The sequence below is a fragment of the Rhinoderma darwinii genome, chromosome 1 (assembly GCF_050947455.1).
Source record: "Rhinoderma darwinii isolate aRhiDar2 chromosome 1, aRhiDar2.hap1, whole genome shotgun sequence".
NCBI lineage: Eukaryota > Metazoa > Chordata > Amphibia > Anura > Rhinodermatidae > Rhinoderma > Rhinoderma darwinii.
Window position 1 is genome coordinate 112,496,519 of NC_134687.1, and position 6,000 is coordinate 112,502,518.

Here is a 6,000-nt window from a genome sequence, read left to right on the forward strand (position 1 = left end):
CATCTGTATCTTCCATCATAGCCGTAACCACCCCACCACCCACCTGCCTATCAGGAGCGCAACAATACCCTATTAACACTGTCATATATATTATTTATTTGACCTTCCCTGTCCGTCGCCAACTTCCTTAAAGCACTACATTCCTGCCACCTGGCTAGAGGCTGGAGCTAGGATGCCATAAAAGATAAAAAATATTTGCTTTATCCTAACCTGCTTCCTGCCCCAATTTAGTTTAATTATTTATAATAGTTTCTATTAGTTGAAATAGTTTTTCATTTATCCAAACTGGGCTAGCTGCTAAAACGTACAAAATTTGTGGTCAAAGAACCATCTTAATGAGTGCCACCCAGTCTGATCTAGATAATGGCATTTTGGTCCATACATAAATCTTGGACTGTATTCTTGACAGGAGTGGCATTACATTAAGAGGGACAAAATTATTTACATCACTACTAATCCTAATACCTAGGTACTCAAAACTTTAGAAAGCTGTAGCATCCATAACTCATCCAGTTCAAACTGGTTGAGCGGGAGGAGATGTGGATTTACTCCAGTTGATCTTAGGTCTGGAGAATTTACCAAACTGCTCTATTGCCTGAATAGCATTAGGTAAAGATTTCTCTGACTCGCTCAGGCATAATATTATATCTTCTGATATCTTCTGCATATAGCAAAACTTTATCTCCCTTTGCTCTGCTGCCGAAGCCCCTAATACTATAATTTCCCTTTAACCAAACTGCGAGGGGATCTATAAAAGTAGCAAACAGCAGCGGAGAGCAGAGACAACCCTGATGCGTGCACGTGAATAAGTTAAAGGATACTGTAAGTTCTCCATTCAGGCTCAGGCTTACTCTGGCACTGAAATATGAAATATGCATCATTCTTACTAAGGCAATAAAATCCTGGACCAGGCCGAACCTTTTCATTATTTTCCATAATAAAGCCCACTCCACCCTGTCAAAAGCCTTTGTGGCATCTAGTGACAGGATGGAGCGGGCCATCTTCTCACTCATCTGCATATTCCCAAACATCCTCCCAAGATTGTTGTTAACATTTCTTTTTGGGATAAACCCATTTTGATCCTTGTTGATATTTGTTGAGATTACTTTACCCAGTCTCATTGCCAACACTTTAGCAAATATTTTTTACATCCATGTTTAGGAATGAGATAGATCTGTATGATTCCATCTCTATGGAATCTTTGCCCATTTTAAGTATGAGTAATAATAGCTTCAGACATTGAAAGCGAGAGATGTATTTTTAATTTGCTATTTACTTACTGATGTACAAATGTTTTTACAGTTTTTTCACATTTTTTTTTACGTTTTAGACCAAGTCTAAAATGGTTTATCTGTAGATTTATGAATCGTGACAAGAGTGTGCATTGCATAGAAACATAAGGAAAAAGTGAGGAAAAAAACTGTTGTATTAGGGGCCCATTTTTTATGTCAGAGTCTACCAGAGGATCCTCTAATGGGCTAGTCTGACCCTGTGTGCTGGCTCATATATTTTTTTATTAGGCATACAGTTTAATTGTACAAGCTCTTGTGCATATGGTTTGATTGTACTTTATAACTTGATACCAGAAGTTATATATGTAATTAAGTAATTCATAGTGTGTAGCTTTACAAACGCAGTGAGGAGGAGTTTAAGTCCAATGGCTGGGAAAGCTGGGGGGGGGCACGGGACAGCCGCCACCCCCTCTTGCACTACAATGTATCTGCGTCTATAGGACGCAGATACAATTGAATGCTTCACTAGCACTGGCAGGGCAGGGAACATCAGTTCCTTGCCTTCCATTCAGCTCCTTTCAATGATGCAGGCAGTGAAATTACATCATTGTGCCCTGTGTCATTGCTAAGGGGCAGGTCTGGCTAAAAGAGGCCTGCGTCGTTAGAAGTCGGTGCGGAAACGGGAACAGGTGAGTATATAAAGTAGTTTTTTTTGTGAACATTGTGAGTGGCATTATCTACAGTGGGCACTGTCTACAGGTAACTCTATGGTGGGGCATTATTTATCGGGGTTCTTATTTCAGGGGGCTATATCTACAGTGGGCTCTACCTAAAAGAGGCTTCATGGGGGCACTATATACTGAAGGCTCTATGGGGGCACTATCTATGGAGGGCTATATCTATAGGGGACACTATTTGCAGGGAGCTCTTATATTTAGGGGCAATTTGTGCGGCACCAGAATTTTATATTTGTTTATAGGTGCAGAAATGTTTGAAAAGTGAGAAGCCGAAGATATCTGAGGGGCAAGCAGAAATGGGTCGTGGCTGGGAGAAGTCATCATGGAGGTCTGGACCGGATAGAGAAGAAAATAGAAAAAGAATGACGAGAATCTGAGATGTCACATGTGAGTCACTAAATGTAATGTTTATTCTCCCCATGACTGATCAGTATTGTATTTACTTAGAATCTGCAGCGAGATGATGGGTGGTATCATTCTTTTTTTGAGAACAGCAACTCCCAGCATATCCTACCATTGTTAAGGCCATACTGGGAGCTGTAGTTTCACGCTGTACACACCTATACGGCAGAGGTTAAACTGAATTTACAAAGGATCTCTGTAGAAAGCTGTATTTCTGCTGGTGCTGTATATATGTACTGAGATTTGTTCTGGTGCTGTATATATGTACTGTGCTTGGTTGTAGTGCTGTATTTTTGTACTGAGGTTGGTTCTGGTGCTGTATATATGTACTGAGCTTCGTTCTGGTGCTGTATATATGTACTGATCTGCTTCGTTCTGGTGCTGTATTTATGTAGTGAGCTTGGTTCTGATGCTGTGTTTATGTAGTGAGCTTTGTTCTGGTGCTGTATTTATGTACTGAGCTTGTTCTGGTGCTGTATTTATGTACTGAGCTTGGTTCTGGTACAATATTTATTTACTGAGCATGGTTCTGGTGCTGTATTTATGTACTGAGCTTGGTTCTGGTACTGTATTTATTTACTGAGCTTGGTTCTGGTGCTTTTTCTATTTACTGAGCTTGGTTCTAGTACCATATTTATTACTGTGCTTCTTCCAGTGCACACAGTGAATATGCATGCCTATGATGCTGAATTTGCACAAATAGGTCTATAATGAATGAGTGTAATACAGTGAGTGCAGGTAGATCAGGTATGTAATTTCTTTGCATGTATAGACTACAGATTTTATGCAGCATGTGATCAGGTTTTTTATAACTCCTATATACTTGTATTAAACAGATTTCCATAACATGTGAACATAACTATTATGTTGTTTGGTTGTTTTTTTTTGCTATCCATCCAATATCACCTTATAGGGCATGTTGGAGCTCCAATTCACTCTTCGCCTTAGGTAACCTGGTGCCACTGATACATAGAGACATCACCGGCGCAGGATCAGCTATACAATGCAACCGTCAGTGACCCACTGCGGCTATGCTGCCTTTGTCCTGTCTTGTCTTGTACTGTCCTCTCCTCCTCCTACTCCTCTCTTCCTTTTGGCCTGGAGGCGGAGTCATTAGCAGCAGAGGAGACAGTGAGGAGAGGACCCCCGCCTCCTACCCAGGCCAGACCCGTCTACACTGCAGCCTCAGCCCACTACTAAACTGGACTACAATTGCATAGTAAGACAAAAAATTTCCTAGTTACATCTACTTTTTTAAGGAAACACATTAAAATGATTGTCCAGGATTACAAACAGCATCACCCTTGCCTCATGAGCTATGTATGTGATTTTGTTCTATCTATTATACACAGGTGCTTGCTCTGCTCTATTAGTAATGTTGTGAGCATTATTTAGTTTTGGAGGGGGGCACTTTTTTGATATTCGCCCTCTCGGCCAAATTCACTAGAAACTGCCCTGGTGTTTACCATTATAGTGATCAGTGGGGGGGCCCAGCAATCTTTTTTGTGGGATAACTCCTGTAAATACTGTTAAAACATTTAAAGTCCTACTTTGATACTGAACCCTCAAACTTTATACATGAGTGAATACATTATTATGGTTTCATGACAGTCTATTTAGTCCTGTATTGATTTGAGATAAATAACATTATTGTGCATCATCCAGTATGTGGACTAACTTTCAGTATCAAGAGCAGCTAAGTGCAAAAATACCTATTTAAAACAAGCAGCTACGTGAGTGTGGGAGCATGGGAGTATGCATTGGTCTAAAGTGTGCCGTGTCTAAAATGTGATTTGAGATTCAGAGGTGAAGGCTTTGTAAATGCTTTAACAAATAAATATCTGTTTGTCATATAGTTTCAACCTATAAACGGTGTGTAGGGGTATATTATGGGTTATATTGTTTAAGCTTTCAAGGTACAGTTCCACATAGTGGCGGCTGCATGCGGTCGAAACCACGCCCACATGCAGTGGCCAATGGCCTCCCTATTCTGGTGGTAATACTCATCAAAATTGGGCGGCCATTGGCCACTGAAATTTGTTAACGTTTTTATATTTTCATTAACATAGCGTATGAGGACTTGTTTTTTGCAGGATGAGTAGTAGTTTTTGATGGCACCATTTATCGTACCATATAATGTCATGAAAAAAATGCATTGTTTTTTGGGTTTTGGCTTTTTATTTTTCTGTCGATGGAGCGGTGTAAGGACTTGTGAGCAGACAAGGAGGGCGTCATAATCAAACAGAATCAGGATGACAATATCGATGAAGCATTAAGACTTCTATCGGACTCTATTCTATCGGAATTTTATGAGCAGCTCCACTTCAGCCCCTTAGAGGAATATATGCAAGTGTACAATTACCTTATAAGCACAGCCTCCTCTGATGGCCTACTAAACAAAAAAGAGATGAAGTTTCTCACTATAAAAGAACCCACCTTTCCTTCATCAAGGTCCATAAATAAACCACCTCTCCCCCAGGCCATCCTATTATGTTTGGTAAAGGTTCTCTGACTAACAACTTGTGACACTACTTAGATCTACATCTACAAAAATATGTAATCAACCTACCATCCTATTGAAGTATTCTACTCAACTAATAAAATAATACATAATTTCCTTATTGATCATGATCTCTCTCATTCACATCTTCTCAAGGACTCACATGCCACACCCTGGGGGCACTAAAGTCAATTACTTTTTTTCTCTGCCGAAAGCCCTAATGCCACCAGAACAGAGAGCATTTTTACCCAATGTGTCGACTTTATTTTATATCACAATGCTTTTAGCTACAATACATCTATATATAAACAGACTAATGGTTTTGCAATGGGGTCCAGATTCGCAGCGTCTTATGCAAATCAGTACATTGGGTTTTTGAGGAACAACACATTTTTAATATTGCTGTTTTTAAGGAGAATATGTTACTATATCATAATTCTATAGACTATTTGTTTTTAATTTGGACCAGAGATGAGAACAAACTTTTAAATTGCATTACACATTTGAATCAAAATACGTTTTAATTATCTCTTACGCACCAAACCTTTAAACAAAATATAGAGCTCCTTGATTCATTGATCCAAAAAGACCAGGAAGGTAAGCTACTGATCAGCACCTATTTTAAGAAGGTAGACATCAATAGTTATATGGATTATAATAGTGCCCTCTACCTCTCCTGGCTTAGAAACAACCCAGTTAGTAAATTCAGACGTCTAAGGAAAAATTGTTAAAAGAAAAAAACTTTTAGGACACAATCCAACATACTTGCTAATCATTTAAAAAAAAAACATTTCCCTAAGTGTCATATAAATGGGGCGTAAAAGAAGGCCTCCAGACTAAAGCCCCATGCACACGACCCTAAGGGTATGTGCACACACACTAATTACGTCCGTAATTGACGGACGTATTTCGGCCGCAAGTCCCGGACCGAACACAGTGCAGGGAGCCGGGCTCCTAGCATCATACTTATGTACGATGCTAGGAGTCCCTGCCTCGCTGCAGGACAACTGTCCCGTACTGTAATCATGTTTTCAGTACGTGACAGTGGTCCTGCAGCGAGGCAGAGACTCCTAGCATCGTACATAAGTATGATGCTAGGAGCCCGGCTCCCTGCACTGTGTTCGGTCCG